A 23,522-nucleotide genomic window follows, 5' to 3' on the forward strand; every position below is an offset into this window, starting at 1 on the left:
ACTTTATTTACAGTTAGATGCTAAACCGAACCGCATTCTACTCTACTTTGAAATTAATCTTAAATGTAGGTATACGAATTTGGTAAGCAATTATGTTTGCTGTAAATTATTTCCCATTTTGAGTACTTTGAAAATAGGATGTTGAATTTTATCTTTAAAAAGTTATTACCATGTTTTGCACCAATCATAGAGGTATGATTGGCGGGTAGTCGGGTAGTCTATTTTTTTTCATAACAAATTTCTAAGATCTTCATAAATATCCTTTGACATCCATCAAGTTATTATACGTACATGAACTAAAAATAGATAATTAGTTTAATTTTTTTTACTTAAATAGAAATTAAAGATAATGATCATGACTGATGATTAGTAATATAACTACTCCTTTTTAACCAATATAATTCAGACAAGTTGGTTTAAGTAGGAACTTTAAAAAAAAATATATAGGATTTTTTTATGTAAATAGGTATAGTGCTACAACACTATACCTATTTACATTCCTATAAAATTTTATTATTAATTTGTTTTGTTATTGTAACGCGTCTTATAATAAACAGCAATTCTCTCAAATCTTAAATCTAGTAATTATTGCAGAAATAAATACTACGTGCAAAAATTAATCAGTGGTCTGCTTCATACATATTTATTTGCAATGATTCAGTTTTGCACCACTCTCTTTGTTTACAATAATTTTTTGCAAAAAAATATTTGAGCCAATCTGTTATATACAGGGAGTCATTCGTATCGAGGTTATGAAAAAGTAAGAATTTTACATTTTAGCCTTTTGCGTAAGTAAATAAATGAATAAATATTATAGGACATTCTTACACAGATTGACTAAGTCCCACGGTAAGCCCAAGGAGGCTAAGTAAAAAATCATAAATGATAGACAGCTAATTTGTGGACTACTTAGTTGTCAGAGCTTTTCATAATCTATAAGTTGCATTAAAAGCAATTAAGTCATGCTAGACTATAATCAATATATATCTATATTTATTTTAAGAACATGTTTAATTCAAAGTAAATTTGATGAATGGTCAAAAAAAAAATCTATTTATTACATTTATTACTAAGGTACTACTTTTGACTCAGTTTTACACCTTTACCTACTTTCCAAAGTCAAATTTGAATAGGCTTAAGAACTTAAGATAAGAAATATTTTATGTTTATACCGTATTTTTATTAGTTAATTAGTACATTTCTAAATAAACGAATGTGCTATACTTCCAAAAAAGTGTACGAACATTTTACGTGACAGCTGTTCCATACAAAAATGAACTGTCATAGGCATCATCATTGGACGCGCGAGGTAACGAGGTATAACTGTGGGAGCACCCAAACGTAAGTTTGATTTTGCTATTAAATTCAAGCTTACGTTTCTTTTTTGCGAAAACGTTGATTATTTGATCTATATCTAGGTTCGTATCTTTATGTATATTCAGGAGAGCTAGCCCGGATAACCTTTCCTCTGCCATTGAGGCCCGCAACCAAGATTTTACTCTGCGAAGAGTAGAAAAAGATCTCTCTGCGGTAGCAACGCTAACCGGGAGAGTTGCTAATATTTGTAAAAACATTTTGATGTTAGGGTACAAATCTTAGATAAATAAGTAAGCATAGAGTACTCCATATACCAGTTTCCTTACTTAATATATGTATAGTATGGTAAAGTTTGAAAATTACTAATAATACATACGTATTATGAATCATTTTTAAACTCCCTTGAACCTAATACTTAGTAAACGTAGTTACGCTTAGCTGACTTATTTCCCTATAGTATGAGGTATTCCATTACTACTCAATCGACCACTAAATATGTAGGTAAATTATTTTATATTTGACTAGGTACATAAAGAATCTACCCAATTAAAATTTTTAAATCTAAATGTTCAGTCGAGATAGCATGATATGCCCCATAAATATATACCTATTGCACAGCTGCGTGAGTAGTTGTAGGATTTAATTTTCAAGATATTTACTTAGTCGTTGACTAGAAGACGCCAAAAAACCCCCTCAAGAAAACAAATCACACACAACACGAAATATCATAGGTACAAATAATAAATCGATAAAGGTAATGAATATTTTATTGGATAATTTGTAACTTTGTTTTATTATAAAAGTAATATACATAGAGTAGCTTACTTACACGTCGAGAAACAATCAGAGCGATAAATTGCTCTGATTGTTTAGGTAAACCCTGGCCGAAATGACCAAAAAACAAAGTTAAAATAAAGTTACAAATGATATATAGAGTAGGGCATTGCAATAACTTACCATTGTGTCGAAACAACAATCACACTATCACAGCTATTTTACCCTGACTGACATTAACAAAAAACTTTTCAAGAATGGCGGCTTGCCTCGGAACTTTTGGCATTTTGGCGGGAATCTACATGTGCATGCATACAACTCAATACACTCTTGCTTTTAAATTAGTAGATCTGTCTATTGTCTATGGTCTGCGCAAGTGCGCGCTTCCAACCAGGTAGTCATCTCTTTTTTTCTAATACATATTCATGCGCCAAAAAGAAACAGATAATATGTTGTAAAAATGTGACAAAAAGTATCACCATTTTTGTCTATGGCTCTTTGCTGCGTTCCGAATCACGCACGATTCATTGTTTTTATTTTTTATTTTATGAAGGCCTATCGATCTCAATATACCGTGAAAGTGTAAAAAAGGTTGTGGGCATGCCCATCTTGCCCACAACGGTGGATCCGCGCCTGCTACAAGCACTGCAAAAAGTCGTATGATTCACGATTAGAATATTTTGTTGACTTAAACTTTTAGTTATTATTACACGATTGCACGGTGGTTCGGCTTGTATGGAGAGTGTCAAAAATCGATTTTCCAAAAAGTATTATATATACTCGTACTGCTCCACGTAGTAATTATAATAACCAACCATATATCCCTACGTTTGACTTTTTTCGATTTTTTCATGACCTATTATAAAAAACGGACAAGTGCGAGTCGGACTCGCCCACCGAGGGTTACGTACTTTTTAGTACTTATTTGTTGTTATAGCGGCAACAGAAATACATCATCTGTGAAAGTTTCAGCTGTCTAGCTATAACGGTTCATGAGATACAGCCTGGTGACAGACAGACGGACAATGGAGTCATAGTAATAGGGTCCCGTTTTTACCCTTTGGGTAGGGAACCCTAAAAATTAGGAGCGAAAAACAGATTTCATACAAATTTTTAAATGCTCCTAACTTTTACAACAATTAAAAATTCGAAAAAAAAACAAATGTTGGGGGATAGCTGTGGTTGATAAACAACAAAGAGGATATACTTATAGGATAGAGGAGTACTGTCATAGTAAATTTGGTAGCCACTGTAAATAAATTCACTGCCATCTATCGACACACGATTAAAACTAAAAATGAAGATGGTTAAAATATCCTAAAATGTATATTTTTTTTATATCACGTCGGCGGCAATCAAGCATACGGCCCGCCTGATGGTAAGCAGTTACCGTAGCCTATGGACGCCTGCAACACCGGAGATATTACACGCGCGTTGCCGACCCTTTAAAAACCTGTACACTCCTTTTTTGAAGAACCCCATACTGTAGCCCCTCGGGAAAACCTTGGCAGGGAGCTCATTCCACAGCCGAAGCGTACGCGGGAGGAAATTCCTCTTAAACCGCACAGTACGCGACCATTTAGGTGCTAGGGTGTGAGGATGAACACCCTGCCGATGGCGAGCGGTGCGGTGATAGAAAGCGGCCGTTGGCATCATGTCAAACAATTCTTCAGAGCACAGCCTATTGTACAAGCGGTAGAACACGCATAAGGAGGCGAAGTCTCTCCTTAGACTTAAAAGTTCAATACCGCTTGTGAGTTTGGGATCGTCGACGATTCGTACAGCGCGCCTTTGGACTGAGTCGAAGGGTCCAAGCTGGCATCCAGGTGCTCCTGCCCAAAGGTGACAGCAGTACTCCATATGGGGTCTGACTTGCGATTTATATAGCAGCAGTCTTTGCCCCGGAGTAAAGTATCGCCGTGCTTTATTGAGCACACCGAGTTTTTTGGATGCCAGATCAGCCTTCCCTTCCAGGTGGCTACGGAATTTGACGTCACTGGAGATGTCGACACCGAGGATCCCAATACTCCCTGACATGGTAAGGGCTTTGCCTTCGAACTGTGGGACCACAGTAAATGGGGTTTATTTATATATGGTTAAATGATTGCATTTATTATTTTTATATGATTTTGACCCATGTTCTTTCCCTGATATGCGTTAAAATTGTTAAGTAACAAACGAAACCGTCAACGCCATCTAGTCGAGAATAGGCCAAAGGTGGTAAAACGTGGTGGCGCCATCTGTTCGAGAATCAAATTTCCGAGGCACGTTTTTTCCTTAGACTCCATTTCCATCTTATACGGAGTTATATAAAGCTTTAATATACAACAAATTGTGTCACAAAATATTTCCAATTATGTTAATATCCAGAGAGGAAAATGAGGACTACGTTTGTATGAAAAGGAGATTTTGCAAATGTTGAGTATTGAAAATGTTATAGTGTATATGTGTATTATCTATTTGTTATCTACTGACAAAACCCTTTCTATAAACTGAAATAATTCATTTCATAGAAAATAATTTAATTTGTTCTTAGAAAACCCTTTCTTTTCATATGTTTTCAGTAAAACAAAAAAAGTATTTTAGTAGTCTAACTGTAACAGAAAATTATACTTACTGTTAATCAACTTTATGTGCTTTTCAATTTTATGATATTAGATATTATGTAGGATATTCACAGTCATTTGGTATCAACTTTGGAATAATCCATTCAGCCTTTTTCAATTTACTTATAGCAGTATTCAAAGTTAACTCTGGATTGTAAAATTTTGAAAGTTTTATAATAATTTGTTATACCAAGTAATGAAAATGTTATAGTATGTTATATATTTGTAATCTACTCACATAGCCCTTTCATTTGGTACCCCATATGGTATGATTAAATGAAAAAAGTAAAAAACTTTATACCGCCGACTTTTGTAACGTAAAGTAACCTAAAACAATTTGCCACCCTAAGCTACTACTTAGTATCTGTATGGTCCTTAACACCTTATTAAGTAGGTACATACCTAACTCCTTGTTTATAAAAGCTTACCTGATATTCTATCTAAAGCAAATTTTAAACCATGGGACATTTATTATACCAATCACGATAACTGACTTAATAACAACATGATTAAAGTCACCCAATCCTAATCTTATCAATCACATTTCATCTTGCCTAAGCGAAGCGTGTGCAAGATACACTTACACACTAAAGTAGCTTACTTATCCTGTCCACTCAGAGCCAAGCAAGAACTATCTTAGTCCCGACTTGACCAGTGGCAAGAAAGAAGTAACAGCTGATCTGTGGCCCCGCCCAGCCGAGGCTCCGCCCAGCGTGGGTGGGCAGGGCTCGGCACTCTCGGCAGTGAGGCCTCTACTGTGCTGGCGGACGGACGTGTCGGAGTTACGGACGAAGACAAGGTACGTGCGATTTATATTTATGCGGTTGTTGGGTAGTTTAAAACTGTTTGTAAGCTCTTGCAGCTTCTTTTTTAGTGAAAGTACCTACAGATTAGAATTTTTCATATCATTCATGTCGAAGTTTGGGTGCTATAATTTATTTTAATAACACAAACGTAGTCCCAGTAATATTTTGACACAATCTGTTGTATGTCAACCACAGCTATACACGATGAACTTTAATCGACGATCAGGAGTTGAAAAATATTAATTACCAACCTAAACAGAATTCAATACGCGAGATTTCATGCAATTTTCTTCACTATCTAATAATTTACAGTTAATTATTATCGTTAAAATTATAAAACACTGGAGATATGGACACCCTAGTTTTATTGAAAGGAAGTAGATGTTACTTCAATTGCCGTCGATTTGGCGGGGAATTTAACAATTTCATTACGGAAGTTAGAGGTAAGGAAATGAATCTACATATGTATCAAAAAGTGACCGTAAAAAACAGTAAATAGGCGGCGCCACCATACACTGAATGTACCTAGACCATACATCTAGTATTTTATATAGATGTTCACCCGTGCGACCGTGAGCGACAAAACAAACGCAATGCGACAAAATTAAAAACACGTTTTAACATTCCTGACAACATACCAGAAACGGTCTGCGTAATTTTTTCGGGTTATTTGCTGACCCTCTCCCATTACATCTCTACATTATTATACCTCTATGGTTCATGTCATAGAGTCTCCTACCTAGCGCCACCGGAGAGATTAGAAACTATTATTTACAGCTGAAAGCTGGTCACTTTTGCAACAATTCTGCCATAAGAGATTGTCATCCTTTCTATACCATCCATAAATTTCATAATACAAATTGACAGCTTATTGCTCATAATTTAGTTTTTTTATGGCTGTTTCTTTGGAAAGAGGTTTTTAAACTCTTTAGACTAAACCATTGGTATAGCGGAAGCCGCTCGACCCCAATTTCAAAGGAATATCGCAAATCGATGTACAGGTTAGCCGTTTGGCACACGCATACTAGAGGTCGAAACAAAATTTTAGAATTTTTTTTTGTTCCTAAAAAAATTCGCTGGGGGGGAGTGAGTGGTAAAACATTTTTTTTTGTATGGAAAAAAATAATCCAAAACCTATCGAGTGTAGTATCATACGAAAGGGCTTTTTGAGGCGATTCTAAAAATATATAACATCATTACATTTCGGCCATTTTTTTTAAAATTAAAACAAAAAGAATTTTCGAAACATACCAAGTTTGGGCTCCTCCAGACACGATATGGCTGATTTTTTTTTGTACAATATACCACAAATGATACGTGATATCCTCATGTCTAACCCCAAGAAAGCAATTATGAAAATAATATCATTAACATTTTTTTTTAATTTTTCAATTTTACAAAGTTGCACAGTTCTACTTCAATACCTATTTCACGAGACTTATGGAACTATACTGCAGATACGGTACATATTAATCATAAAATGATACGTAATATCCATATAACCAACGGGAAATACCTCTTTAACCCTTTAACTGCGCCTTTTCATCAGTTGGTATAATTTGTTTAGTTATTGACACAAAATATCAAGGTTGTATCCTCCAGCTACGATATACCTTACTGATTTTTTTTGTACAATATACCACAAATGATACGTAATATCTTGATATCGAACTCCAAGAAAGCAATTTTGAAAATAATTTCGGGGGGCCCAGCGAAATTTTTTTAGGAACTGCGGGTCAATAGTTATTTGTTATACAAGGGTGCAAAGTTGTATTTTACCCGCGAGTGTGGAATTGAAACATGAGCAAGCGAAAGGATCCTATAGTTGAACCACGAGCGAAGCGAGTGGTTCTAAAATAGAATCCTGAGCGTAGCGAGTGTTTCAACACAGGAGAAGTAAAATACATTTGCACCCGTGTGTAACACAAAACTTTTCCCCTCACTATAGCGAGGAAAGTGCAACATCCACAGGCGTTAGATCATCTTCATCACTGGAATCACTAATTTTTTTACGATATTATAACAGAAAACACTAGAAATTCGATTTTTACGTGAGTCGGTGAGAAGAACAGTAAAAATTTTGTTGACAATGTTGACATTTCTGTTCTGACGTTCAGAAATGTCAACGATGCGTTTTGAAATTGCATCGACTCAACTTGTGCGTTCAGAATTATATTTAACATCATTACAAAAAATCTAACGTTTCCTATGGAATTTTAAGGTTTATGACTTAAAATTATTAAATAAAGCTAAATTTGGTATTTTTTATTAGATTCTCAAACCATTTATTTAATGATAATTAATATCGAACGAACCATTATCATGAGCGTTTTACGTTTTGTTATCTGTCAAGCTACTTAAACACGCTCCATCCAAGGTCAAATTACTTTCACAAAACTTACTAACACAAAACTTTTCCCCTCACTATAGCGAGGAAAGTGCAACATCCACAGGCGTTAGATCATCTTCATCAACTGGAATCACTCATTTTTTTACGATATTATAACAAAAAACTCGGAAATTCTGTACTTTTACGTGAGAAGTTTTTAAGTAAAATTTTTGTTGACAATGTTGACATTTCTGATGAAATGAAATGACATGTCAATGATGCGTTTTGAAATTGCATCGACTTAACTTGTGCGTTCAGAATTATATTTAACATAATTATTAAAAAACAAACGTTTATTATGGAATTTTAAGGTTTATGACTTAAAATCATTAAATAAAGCTAAATCTGGTATTTTTTATTAGATTCTCAAACCATTTATTTAATGATAATTAATATCGAACGAACCATTATCATGAGCGTTTTACGTTTTGTTATCTGTCAAGCTACTTAAACACGCTCCATCCAAGGTCAAATTACTTTCCCCACTAGTGGATAAAATGCGTTTTTCCCCGCTTGTTTTAAAGGATAATAGACGGCTTTCCGAGCTAGTGAGGGGAAAAATTTTTTTCCCCTCACTAGCTCGGAAAGTTGTCTTTTAACCTTCAAAACAAGCGGGGAAAAACGCGTTTTATCCACTAGTGGGAAAAGTAATTTGACCTTGGTTGGAGCGTGTTTAAGTAGCTTGACAGATAACAAAACGTAAAACGCTCATGATAATGGTTCGTTCGATATTAATTATCATTAAATAAATGGTTTGAGAATCTAATAAAAAATATCAAATTTAGCTTTATTTAATGATTTTAAGTCATAAACCTTAAAATTCCATAATAAACGTTTGTTTTTTAATAATTATGTTAAATATAATTCTGAACGCACAAGTTAAGTCGATGCAATTTCAAAACGCATCATTGACATGTCATTTCATTTCATCAGAAATGTCAACATTGTCAACAAAAATTTTACTTAAAAACTTCTCACGTAAAAGTACAGAATTTCCGAGTTTTTTGTTATAATATCGTAAAAAAATGAGTGATTCCAGTTGATGAAGATGATCTAACGCCTGTGGATGTTGCACTTTCCTCGCTATAGTGAGGGGAAAAGTTTTGTGTTAGTAAGTTTTGTGAAAGTAATTTGACCTTGGATGGAGCGTGTTTAAGTAGCTTGACAGATAACAAAACGTAAAACGCTCATGATAATGGTTCGTTCGATATTAATTATCATTAAATAAATGGTTTGAGAATCTAATAAAAAATACCAAATTTAGCTTTATTTAATAATTTTAAGTCATAAACCTTAAAATTCCATAGGAAACGTTTGTTTTTTAATAATTATGTTAAATATAATTCTGAACGCACAAGTTGAGTCGATGCAATTTCAAAACGCATCGTTGACATTTCTGAACGTCAGAACAGAAATGTCAACATTGTCAACAAAATTTTTACTGTTCTTCTCACCGACTCACGTAAAAATCGAATTTCTAGTGTTTTCTGTTATAATATCGTAAAAAAATTAGTGATTCCAGTGATGAAGATGATCTAACGCCTGTGGATGTTGCACTTTCCTCGCTATAGTGAGGGGAAAAGTTTTGTGTTACACACGGGTGCAAATGTATTTTACTTCTCGTGTGTTGAAGCACTCGCTACGCTCAGGATTCTATTTTAGAACCACTCGCTTCGCTCGTGGTGCAACTATAGAATCCTTTCGCTTGCTCGTGTTTCAATTCTACACTCGCGGGTAAAATACAACTTTGCACCCTTGTATAACAAATAACTATAGTATGTGTGTGCCAAACGGCTAACCTGTACATCGATTTGCGGTATTTTTATACGAACGGGTTAGACTAGTAGGGTGACAATACATTTCAATTAAAATTTGATTTCAACTTAAAAGTTAGGGATGATAAAAAATAACTTAGAATTGTGTTACTATAAATGTGATCGCCATCGATGACTGAATTAGAAAAAAATGGTTCCTGATCACCGATTAAATCTCTTCGTGTATATGCCCCTACGTTTGAGTTTTTTTAATTTTTTTAGTATTAATGGCAGCATTTAAATTTTTGTATGAAATCTGTTTATTTCTTCAAATTTTTCAAACGAACAAACGACAAAAAAGTCAAACGTAGCTATGGTTAATATACATCAAATTATGTTTAAAATATTTTCCATAATGTCAATATCCAGAGAGGAAAATGAGGACTACGTTTGTATGGAGAAGCGGCCGTTCCCTTTCCTGTAAGGCCAAAACTTACGTCTTCAATGTCTTAAACTGTTAGCAACAGCCGATTCATTTTCATTATTACAAGCATTTATTAAACTTGCCCTGTTAGTATGTACGAGTATTGTATGTTAGTGTGGGTCAAATCTTGGAAACTATATTTGACCCATTTCCTGATTTCCGATTGAGCTGAAGTCTTGCATACATATGTAAATCGGATGACAATGCCATATTATAAATCATAAATCATTTTATTTCGTGATAAACTTACATACTAGCATTACAAGGAAAATTAAATAAATATATTTGCAGTGTTTACCACGAAATGGGCTCGCCTCAGCATAATGCCGGCGAGTCCATTTGTGGGCCACGATCGCAGCTGTACGGCACAGCCTCGTAAAAATTGAACGCATCCAGTTGCGGCGGCTGACAGCGCCATCGGAGCTACGGGTATGACAGAGACATATTATGATGTGACATGTAGACATGGAGCTGATCTGATGATGGAGACAGGAGGTGAACATGGTAACTCTGTGATAAAACAACGCAAACTAGTTGTGTTTGGGATTGTTAAAATTGTCTCGATGAGTTATTTGCCTGAGGAAAGAAAAGTACAGTCAGCGATAAATTTTCATTTCATTTATTGCAGAACCATGGTTACATTAAGGTGTTAACATGTATTAAGTGCATGCATGGTTACCCTGTTAGGGCATAGCAACACAATTCTAAAAACTAATTAGGTACTAAGATAAATAAATAATTAAACATAAACATAAAATTTCATTCAAGTAAAAGCTAGGAATTAATTACATTTAAAAGCTAGGAATTAATTACAATTAAAATAAAGGAACAATACAATTCATATAAAAGCTTGTACCAAAGATGAAATTTTTGCCAAATCCATATTTCATATATGAAAATAATGTGTTTCACGAGTTGTAACAAATATTAGAAGTTTGCAAATATATTTTTCACCTCAGCAGTTGGAACAAGCCTACTTTCGTCACTCCCTGGAGTGAGGAAAGTGCGACTTTCCTCAGTCTAGGGAGTGAAACAAAGTAAATTTTATTACTATTTTTTTTTGTTTTTCGTTGTGTTTCTCTGTATTATTCTGTGTAATCCTAAATACATTTTAACCTTTAATATGTTCTCTCTACTGAGGTGAAAAATTATGTGTGCATCACGAGAGCAAAATTATTTTACATCTCGTGTTTTTAGTCCCTCGCTACGCTCAAGATTCTAACTTATACATTATTATTATAGATTCTTCGCTTTCTGGAGACTCAAAATAAACACTCGCAAGAAAAACCAACTTTCCTCTCTTGTTGCACAAGTAACTATTTTTAAATATTATTCGTTAATCACCTCAATCAGTGAGTTCTTTTGCTAAGTGAAGTTCTATGCTTATAATTTTTATTTAAAGGAATTAAGCATTTTCTTGAAAGTAACATGATTGGTGGCAACAATTAATTACAATAGTCATGTTTAATTTAGAGCTTTAATGACATAATTTAATGCTTTAATTTCAATTGTATTCGATTTAAAAAAAAATATGGCGACTTTATGACCAATTTTGTAAATCATAAAAATACTTGTACATCATAATAGACAGTTGATGTTAACATGGAAAACTATGAAATGTCGGTACCAAGAGCTATAAAAAATGCGCCCTAGTTTAAAGTCTGAAGTGTCGTAATCCACAATAATAGGTGCCCTATACACAGTTATGTCGTATGGTGCAGAAAATCCCATTTTGTTCTGCGATGAAAGCCCTCGTCTCGTAAAAGCTTTCCGGCGCGGATGATGCATCTGGGGTGTCGTTCACAAATGCTTCCACCAACATCGGACCAGTATAAGTTTGACCCTCAACTGCTTACGAGTGGAACAGTTTCAGGGGGCAAGTTTTATAGAAAGTCGCTAAGTAACATACATACCTACGAAATAAAAAAAATCTGAGTGGTTTAAATTTTGCACCGGTAACGGATGAATGTTAATTTTCTAGAGGACACGAATATAATTCTACGTAGATACTATACTATACCTACTTAAAATAAGTATGAATGTAGGTATGTACTTGCATATTTCTTTCTTTTTGACTGACTTCAAAATTCCAAAAGGAGTAGGTTTTCAATTCGGTTGAAGTTTTTTTTTTTTTAATTTATTTTCAAAAAAGTATAACACATTTTAAACTTATACAAGTTTCGCCAAACTTGCGTTTAACGGCGAAATGGTGCACTCATTTTCAATGTTAGTACCTTAATCTAAATTTAATGATTAACTTATCTTACTAAGGTTAATACTTTTATATTACATTAACACAGTGTAAGTTGTAGGTATCTTTAAGAATTTATTTGTAGTTTTACATGTATGTAAAATGTATGATTTTGGTGGTTTAATGTTTGTTACCTTAGAACTTCATTTCTTGGTCCCATTTTTGACAAAATCCAATTCTGATGATTGGTTCCACGAGGAATCGAGGAAACTCCTCGAATTTTATAGGCTAAGTATTAGGTATATATCTATATACATACATATGGTGATCGTTGAATTTTCATCAACATATACCAAATACCTAAGTCCCTAGTTTTAGTTTACAGTCGTACCTATTTGGTTATTTATGCACCAGGCAAAATTCGGTGAAAAACTCCAGAACATAGGTTACTCTGAAACTCTGATAATAAAACCGTATTGCGGTATTCTCTGCAGTGGTTACGCGCGGTAGAGCTTTGTGGTTTCCCGCGAATCCCGCGCGAAGCGTCACGAAAAAGGAAGGGAAATGCACAATTAAATTATTAACCGACAGCTGCGGAGCGGTCACTGCGGTGCGAACTTCGAACCGAACCGCGGGTTCGATTTTAGTGCACGGGTTAGTTATTATTATTAGCGCCACTTGCACCATCCAACTAACCTGGGGTTAACCGGTTAAGACGTTAACCCGGTGTCAAATTGGTTACCAGTACAATCTATCCAATCCAACTCCAGGTTTAACCCATTAACCCCGAGTTAGTGGGATACTGCAAGGAGCGCTTAGTGAGATGTTGACATAAAAGCACCAATAGTTATTTGTTTTACAAGGGGACAAAATTGTTGTTTATCCTCTCGTGCTAAAATTGATACCAGAGCAAGTGAAAGATTCCAAGTCAATTCTACCGGGAAACATATGGAAACAACTCAAAATTTGCATTTGATATATGCTACACATGTGGATAAAATGCTTTTTCGTTAGTTTTCGATACAATTGTTAAGACGATCAACATAGTTAAATGGGTTAAACAATCCTCGCATATCATTTTTGCCAATAGTTCCCCTATCAGTTGGCAGATTGCGATATGATAAAAAACCTGGTGAAAGTTTTCCTCTGAGGTGAAAGTAGACTCTGTAACGCTAAAAGCTTGTAGGTAAATAATTCGGGCATACTATACTTACTAGTTGAAGTAGTTATGATGATAGTAAGTTTGACTGACTTTGGAAACAGTCCTTAATTCATATAAAGTGAAGCTGCTCACTGATTCACTTTATTCGCCCGCTGTAAAAGTGTCTCGCGTCATATTTTTTTGTCCGTCACTGGCTCTGCATCTCATAAATTTACAATTTCCTCGTTTCAATTTCCTTTTGTGTCCACTTTTTATTCTTTGGTTTGCTTTTAACGAACTTGATGCATTTTAAAAGTAAGCAGAAACTGCCTTGATTTTGATTTGCATTTCAGGAAAAGCACAATATTATTATTGTACCTATCTTGGTAGCTACATATCTAGCAGGAGATATTTAGTATGTATATAACATCTGCATTATAATATAATAGCTTCTGCCCGCGACTTCTTCTGCGTGGGGTGATGATAGTGATAGTAGGTAATGATTTGTTTATAGGAAGTATCCTCGGGCTTCAAACTATTTACTCCATACCAATCGGTTCAGCGGTTTAATTAAGCGAAAAATAGGTAACAGACAGACAGACATACAGAGTTACTACCGAATTTATAATATTAGTTAGTAGGGATATCGTTCTGAAACTTGAACTTGTCTAATCATTTCTTTTTTTCATAGAAAATTCAATATAAGTACCTACTGTTAGCAAAATGCTAGATTACAATTACAATTTATAAGCCATAACCAAATAGCTAATAATTATGACATCGAAACCAAATGATTAGGCTTATTGAAATTAAGACCTACATTGTAAGTATTCAAAAGCGCTCTACATAAAACCTACAATATTAAAAATGTAATTCCAAGTTAAAACAATGACGAAAATTAGACCCACCGCTATGCAAATGAGACCAAAATGCAAATTAACCGTGCGAAACTTTTTAATCTCACGTGACAGGCGTCGGTGTTGCCAGAGGGATGATTGAAAGGCTCATTTGTGTTTTTATTACTTTTTAATTTTTCCCATTTCGTAGAGTGGCCGGAAAATGTCTTGTCTGTGTCACTTCGGGCGGGAAATATTTTAAGAAAAAAGAAATACGTTTGCATTGAATTAGTTTTTAAGTAGGTAGATAATCGTGGACTTAAATGGGTGACCTTTTAATCGAAAAAAATAATGCAAAAGAAAACGATAAAATTGCTTATGCGCAATTTGAGTTGTGTACTAAGTAGCTATATAGTAACGAAAGAAAACATTAACTTCGTTTTTTATCAAACAACAATTGATCAGTGAATGAGGGCTAACGCGTATGAATTCGCCGCTTGGGGCGCTAGTGTGGATGGTGGTCTTCGCAAAGTTCGAAATGTCAAATGTCACTTGTCACTTCAATGACTGACAGCTGTTCTTTAGTCTTTTGTATGGATGGTATAGAAAGGATGCCAATCTCTTATGGCAGAATTGTTGCAAAAGTGACCGCTTTCAGCTTTAAATAATAGTTCCTAATCTCTCCGGTGTTAGGCTCTGGGACATGAGTATAACATGAACCATATAAGGCAACAAATAACCCGACCAAATTACGTAGGTTGTTTTTGGTAGTATTTCGGTGTATGGTGGCGCCGCCTAATTACTGTTTTTTGATGGACACTTTTCATACATAGAGATTTGGCTCCTTTATATAGTCTCCATGGTCTTTTGGACCACGATCAACAGAGGCGCCAACTGGTGGCCAATAAAAACGATAGCCCTCATTCTGTCAGAGATATTTAGCAGCAACAGTAGTTAAGGAGCGAGGTGTTCGAAATAATCTGCACACGCTCTTTTTAAGGTGCTAAAAGACTTAAGCAGAACATCCGATCGAGTATTAGCGTATTTTAAGTAGATTCGGCAAATTGTTCGACGAACGCTAGTACTCGTACAGTACATCTGTTCGGGTAATGCTCAAACAAGGGAATGCTCCCTTATAGACTCGCTTTTGGTAGGTAGCTGTAATAACAGTAAAGAGGTGTTTAAGGCCGTTCCATCGGTTTGCCGCTGTCTTTGTCACATTTCGCAAGAAAGAACGGGAAAGAGCATACGCGCCAAGTGTAATTTTTGATCGAATTTTGTCGGTTTTTATTTATTTTAAAAACGTTACCTTACAATATCGAAATTTTAAAGCTATGAAATTACTATTTATGTTAAGATTGTTATTTCTTCTTTTTTTGTTTATAGTATCACATAATAAATAACCGAGTAAAGTAGGATTAAAAGTCCGAGTTAGAGGTTACTTTTGAAATTAATTGTATCGAGCGAAGTGTCATAATTCGTTTATCGGAAGCTATGTTGTTAAAGATAATATAGTCAAGAACTACATATATTTTTTCCACGTCTACGAATATCAACGCTCTTAGAAAAACATGATCATATAAGGAGATTTTTCGCCTTCTGGCTCAGGGAACCGCCTTAAGTCATTTAAGTGTGTATGTGTAATTCACCTTTAGACGAGCTGTGATATCATTTTCACTCGGGTATACAATACCTACAATCATAAATACCCCCGCAAATAGTCTCTCATATCCTACCTGTCATCGATGCACATGGTTTACCAAATGCAATAACAATGCATTCTCAGGTAAACTAAAATTTGTATTGGTTTAACCAATATAGTTCTGAATCTGATAAGGCAAAGCCGTCACTAATCACGGGGTCAAATTATATTAGGGACGAGCTCACAGTGAGACAAAATGTTTTTTGAATTAGGAGTGTCATTCCAATCGGTTACCGAGCTTATAGTGGATAAAAAGTTATGTTATGTTAACTAGTTTAAAAGTACTCTCAGATTACTCATACTTAGTTGCTACGAATAGTGCAGTCGTGGATAAACAGGTTTTCTGAACGAACACACCTGTAAGCTATGTAAATGAATAAAATAAGGAATGAATGTGTGATGTAAGAGGAAGCCTGAAAGTTGCACCCATAAGTGAAAAGCTAAGATAAAATCGCCTAGCGTCGGACGGGCATGTGATGCGGAGGGATGTAAGAAGAAAGGAAAACCAAGGAGAAGGTTTGTGTGAGACATGATATGAAAAGAAAGCAAGTGAATGATGAGATGACGAACGACAGAAAGGTATGAGGAAAAAAAAACATGCTGCCCAGACCCCAAATGATGGGTAAGTACAAGCGAATGATGATGACCTGTAAGCTACGTGAATATAGTCAGCAGCTCTACCATGCAATGCATTGCATTTGCCCCTTTGTTAATGAAGGCAGAGGGGGTAAAGGGCTCGAGGGGAAAGGGGGGCGTCGCCCTCGCTGTCAATCATCGGTAACATTATATGTGCATTGTGCATGCTCCGTGTCCCTGATAACGCATTGTGATTCTGTTTTAATTCGGTTTGCGGCTTGGCATCATTTGTCTAGTGGAAGTTAGGTGCTCTGTTGGCGTGTTGGCTGATCAGCCGGCCTAGCCAAGGTGACAATTGCTATCACTTCGACAACGAAACGCTTTGTGTCTCTCTATCACTCTTCCATATTAGTGCGACAGTGACAGTTGCGTTTCGATCGCTACGGAGCGTAAGCAATTGGCGTGTTGTCTACGCGGCCAGCTTCTTGCAACGACATTGGTGTTTGTGTTAGTAAAAGAAAATCATACAGTTTCTTTGTGTACGACTCGCCAATGCTAATTTTTTTTAATTATTTGGGATCACCAACAGACAATACAATAGTTGCAAATATGTCAAAAGTATATTGTATTTAAGTTCGACACCACACCGCCGGCGGCGTGGCATTTGTCACCGTTGCTGCATCCGCCGGAACAAATGCGCTCGTTACCGCGTCACATTACGACGCTGTGACATTTCTACTCCCCTCACCAATATACTGCAAAAATATACTTATCTTTGTACAGATATAAATTACTGTTATTATTGTTTTGTCGCAAAACGGAAAATATTTTTCTCGAGTTAAACTAGGTATAAAATATAACGACATAATTTTCAATATAGTAATTTTGGTGCGTCTAACGCACATATAAATAAATAAATAAAATTTGTTTATTTCAGACCATCAGATCCATATTTTGTTAAAACCGTTTTGATCAGTGCGCCGCGCTTTCAAGCGAGCACTCACCAAATCATAGGTACTCTTTCGAAAACAGGCCTGAAGATTAGTTACCTATTATCACGTTTAAAATGTAGAATCTAACCTATAAGTCCATACAAAATGAGCCACTTTCATTGCTCTTGAGTCTAATAAAAAAACTGTCGTCCTTGAATCACATCTATATTCCATAAAATATGAACCGCCGGGTGTTGAAGGGGCGCAATCACACCCCGCCCTAATAAGAGGTTACGAACTAATATCATTACGGGGGTTACGGTGCCCCACGCGGTTTTTACCGACTTTAGAGGTCCGCAGGTTACCAATACTATTTTTAATAGTAGCTTTGATGGACGTATACAGTCGCTTGTAACATTTTAACATTCTAAAACCCTATACTTCTCCGTCTTAATTTTCTGTTCAGTATATTTAAGATTTGATTGAGATTGGGTCAAACCGCACTTTTTACCTAAGTAATTGTTCCATGCTTTTAGTTGTGATTTGAATAAAAAGTTTAAGACGAATCGGAGAATTCTAATTGTATAGATATGTAACTATCACATATCTGCCTAGACATATATCTAGGTGTGACTCACGCTAAAACGGCCCGGGTCCGGGCCGAGGCGTCCGACACTTCTAGGCCAATTTGAACAATGAGATACGACATCTACTAGTTCTACAAACGATATGAATTAAATGTCAGTGTCAAAAATGACGTTCCTTCAAACAAAAACGACATTTTTGACACTGATATATATCTAATCCATATCGTTTGTAGAACTAGTAAATGACGTAATTGGCCTGTTCGTTTTGTATAGAAGCATCACGTGATCTCCGATCATAAGTTATAGAATATGATGCTGGACCGGGCCCGTTCTAGCGAGAGTCAAGCTATATTAAAAATAATGTGTTGCACTCTATAAGTACGGAACCTTTTTACATTCTTCCCGCACCTCGCATGCTCGTGTCGTCCCACAGTTCGCATTGAACAATGCATTTGACGCAACGTCCACAATCTAATTACGTCGTCGGTGACGGACCGTTAAAAATAAAAGCTGTCTTGTCATCGACATGTTAAGTGCAGTGCTCCTTGTGTTCATTAGCCGCTAAAACGTAGTGTAAGTATTAACATAGACTAAGTTATACTAGAGCGGTACTGTCATAGTAAATTTTGTAACCACAGTAAATTCACTGCCATCTATCGACACACTTTAAAACTAAGAATGAAGATTTATAAAAATACGATAAAATGTATTTAAATATGGATAAATGATTTTTTTTATTTGCATTAATTATTTTTATGATTTTGACCCATGTTCTTTCACTGATATGCGTAAAAATTGTTAAATAACAAACGAAACCGACAACGCCATCTATACGACAGTAGGCCAAAGCTAGTAGCGCCCTCTGATCGAGAGTCAAATTTTCTTGATTTTCGAGGCACGTTTTTTCCTTAGACTGTATCCATCTATTACGGAGTTATATCTATCTTTGGTATTAATGAGTAAAATGCTTGAAAAACGTTAACCCCACTGCGTATTTTTGTGGTAAAAAACCTCTCAATACTTTTTAATTTGTAGCCTTAGTTTCACATTTTAATTATGAAAAAACCAGCTCAGCCCCTATGCCAGATCTTGAGAGTTGCGTTTTCGTACCGCCGAAACGACCGTTTACCCGCAGAAAAATACGCTAGTCTGAAACCGCCCTTTTGCACGGTGATTAAATGAAGAAGGGGAAGAGTGGTATGGTATGAGACGGACAGGTTTTGAAAGAGCCATGCATTATTTCGGTTCGGAAGTCTATACGTATTGTTTTTTGTCACCCGTAGGAGTAGAAGTAGGCTTTTTAAAAACTGGCGGTTTCATACATCACTTTCCCTTCCTAAGTATGTAAAGTGTAACTAGGTATAGGTATTATTACTAGAACTAAAAAAATGCCCTCACAGACAAAATATAATTATTTTATTATCACATTAGGTACACTATAATGCACATACATAGGCAATTAGTTTTTGGCAAAAATTTCATTATTGGTACAAGCTTTTATTTCTTTCCACAGGCAACTACATAATATTTATCGCCCATCGGGACAATTCTAACAACCCCAAACACGATAGGTTTGGGTTATTTTATCACAGAGTTCCCATGGCTACCTCCTGTCTCCATCATCAGATCAGCACCATGTCATCATAATATTGCATTGTCATCCGATTTACTAATGTATGCAAAATATCAGGTCAATCGGAAATCGGGAAGTGGGTCAAATTTATCTTCCAAGATTTGACCCACACTCCACACTAACTAACATACATACTCGCACTAACAGGGCAATTTAAATAAAAGCTTGTAAAAAGAAGACGATATCGCTAAGCTCTATGCATATCTTCAATGTGCCATTTACTCTACTGATTATGCTATTGAACAGAAATACTTTTCACTCAGGATTACAAATTGAATGCAATTAAAACAAGAGGGAACCAGAATACGAAACAGTTGGTAAAAACGTTGTTTTAAAACAATTAGCCAGCAATAAGATCCCATGGAAACAAAGCGTTCATTAGCATGGCTGTAGCCATGGATCTATTTGCTTCGTCATTACGTAAGTCAAATCGCTATGGGTATTGCTTTCCTGCTAATTTGTGCTAGTGTGAGGATTATACTTAATAGGCTTATTATATGAGGAAATTTGTGCCTAGACGTGGAACGTATCATTTATAGGCTAGTGAATTATCAAAGGTGGAATGATAATAGTTTTATTTTGAATTTTCAATGTCCTCTTGGACAGTGTGCGAATCACAATTCTCACCGGACAACTTAATTTAACTCTTAATAGTAGTACTTACTCATGCTACATAATACATATGTTCAATATTCATTCATGTTCGTTTCTACTATTTAAATGGGCGTTGGTTTAGTCAAAAAAAACCGACCAAGTGCGAGGGTTTCAATTCAGGGTTCCGTACATTACACAATTTTAACAATGTATGTTTTTTTATGTGAAACGCGATTGAAATGTCTTTAAAAAAACCGACCAAGTGCGAGTCGGACTCGCGTTGCAAGGGTTTCGTACATTACAAAATTTTAACAATGTATCTTTTATGTGAAACGTGATTGAAATGTCTTTAAAAAACCCGTAGGGATCGGATCAATAACTAAGTAATTAAGTCCGACTCACGATTTACTGCACATTTCTAATAGGTTTTCCTGTCATTTATAGGCTAGGTTAACTATTTTGTGTATTTTTTTCAAAATCTTAGACTTAGTAGTTACGGAGATAAAGAGGGGGAATGGTAATTTTTTGCCTATTTTTTTAAATAACTTCTAAACTATTTGTTCTAAAATTATATATAACATATATTTGAAATTCTCACAATAAGCTCTTTCATTGTATATATAACACGACATAGTTTGAAAAACTTTGTTTTTTTAATTTTCTCATTTACCCCTCAACAGTGGCCCCCTTGTTTAAAATTCATTCGTTTACGTTAAATTTACATATGCATACCAATTTTCAACCTAATTGGTCCAGTAGTAATTTTGGTGTTTGACGATCCTCTTGTGAAATTCTTATTATTAAGTTTGACATATCTATAATAATTCAATGTTTTTAAGAACAATAACAACTGCATCAATAAATTGCTCTGATATTTAGATTAAGGTAATATTTGTAAAACTTGACAATTTAAAAGTGCTTGTTGCTAGGCTTATTTGAATAAATAGTATTTTTACTTGACTCTTTTTGAGGTACGGAACCCTAAAAATGTAACAATGATTACTTGATAATTGATAACAATGACGACACGCAATAAGCCCGACCGTCCCCCTGATCGCTAATTCCTCCCAGCTTAAATGTCTTTTCAAACATATAAAACTGGGATTTGCGGTTTAAGATGTCTCACCGAGCCGCCATTGTACCTGTGATCGCAATAAAATTTAATATTTGAGGGAGTTCTGATTATCAGCGCTACTTTGAATAAGGGTTGTTAATTATAGGGTGGGTATTATCCAAAATATTGCTATCTATATATATTAACACGAGGTAAGCAACTAAGTAGTATTAGGTAAGAGATACCTATTCTAGCGTTCATAATAATCATATATATATTTGCCTATTTGAAGGTGGCGCTTATGCTGTTTAAATAAGCTGGGAAGTTTTTCAGTCATAACTGATTACCACGGAGGAACACTCGAAAACTGTGCAACTAATTTTGTTAAAGTAGTTTAAAAATTGCCATCTAGTGATCCCACATTATTTTTTAATGCTTTGAAGTGACTTGAGTTAATTTAATATCTAAAATTGGGCTACGTATGTTTGAGATATTGATGTTTACCTAAGTTACTAATTAGCTCATCAACAAACTCTAAGCCGTCAAACTTGCTACAAATGAAGACTGAATACAGCACATATGAGCACAAGTACCTATGCTAGTAGGTCGTAAAACAACTATAATGTTACCCAACCCCCAAATTCTCGCTTCAAGAATAACCACAAGAAATCTAATTAATTAGCCGAGACAATATCGAAAAACCCGTCCCTCAAGCAACCGGATATGTCTCAATACCGCCGCCATCTTGCGGGATTAATGGCGGCGCTTCCTGTCGTCTCGGAAAGAATGGCGCTAATTAATCAAAACCGAGGATTTATTAACAAATGCCCTTATACTGGAAGTGAATGTTTTATATATTGTGCGAAAATATAGCGACAATAACGGATCGAATTCAACGGCGCAAATGATTGACTAATTTGAGATTGTTCACTAGCACTACTAACAGATTTATTTTTATAATTAAGGAGAGAGGAAGGAGGAGGGGGGAGAAAGGCAGTGATGAGGTTCTTAACTCTGAATTAAATATCTTCTACCTTTTATTATTGACCGAAGCGTTAGCGAAGGTCTCCGTTTTGACTCGGGCGAACTGCTTTCGTATGTTCTCCTCTACAGGTCGCAATTCTCAACCGATTCTCGTGTAATTTTGCGAGCAGGTTCAGTAGTTAGATATATTTTTTCTGTCGTTAAGACCAGTGTGAGAACACTGTGATAATGACTCAAGGAAGTAAGTGTTCTTTGTTTCTACATTTTTTTACCTTATGAATCTTATCGCGAATCGCGAGGTCTTACAGCTCACAGAGCCATATATTAGTTTTAGATCTAAAAAATAACATTTTTTCATCTGTTTGCGCTAACATGGTTAGTAATGGTCAAGGTTCTGATGATGGATTTGATGGAACTCTTCAGGTAAACTATACGTTGAAACGCGTAGGTACCTTTCTAGCAAATTCGTTTCTTTCTAAACTTTTGACTGTTAGAATGCAAATGCAACACAGCCTACAACTATATGGCACAAGTCAAGATTAACCTGTTCAACCCAGGTTATATCTGGTCAGGTGCACTTCCAGATTTAGAAATCCCTGTTAAAGTCTCCCAATGATTTCCATAGAGATTTTACTTTTTTTAGACCGCCCGCGACGAAGTTCCTATTGTAATACTGGTATTACGACAATTATTACGAGATTGGATTTTTGTTTGCGGCCAGTGCGTTTGTATTGCTGGGGAGAACTGATTCCTGCTGGGCTCGCCCATGTTTTGCTTTTTGTCTGCTTTGTAGGATTTCAATGATTTTTTCTTTGCGTACTCGGTTATGAACATTTTGAGTACCTAAATGATTTTGGCGATTGTGGATTTTTTGTAAGTACACTTAGTTTTTTCAGCGGCAGCTTTTACTCAACTTCAAACTCAAAACCTATACCTATACATGTCCCTACAGAATGGATCTAATTATACCTATTAATCTTATTTTGAACAATTACTTTGTGCTAGCGCGAAACACAATGATGAAAATCAATTTTGTATCATATTTTATATTTCTAAACACGCCTTGCGATTTTAAAGTCATTAAAGTATTCCATCCACCTGTCTTCCATAAATTCGGCTTTGATGAAAGCAGACCAATATTACCGTGACTTACCTCCTCGGC

General features: G+C 35.5%; 1 protein-coding gene across 1 annotated transcript in view; it reads left to right on the forward strand.

The window, feature by feature from the left end:
* The first annotated feature begins 5,452 nt into the window (after window positions 1-5,452).
* The window catches only part of LOC134748856 (uncharacterized), a 40,453-nt gene continuing 22,383 nt past the window's right edge, over window positions 5,453-23,522 (forward strand). Inside the window, exon 1 of the mRNA XM_063683679.1 lies at window positions 5,453-5,496. The gene's annotated coding sequence lies outside the window, so the exon portion shown is untranslated. The remainder of the gene's footprint in view (window positions 5,497-23,522) is intronic.

The sequence above is a fragment of the Cydia strobilella genome, chromosome 17, assembly GCF_947568885.1.
Source record: "Cydia strobilella chromosome 17, ilCydStro3.1, whole genome shotgun sequence".
Lineage (NCBI taxonomy): Eukaryota > Metazoa > Arthropoda > Insecta > Lepidoptera > Tortricidae > Cydia > Cydia strobilella.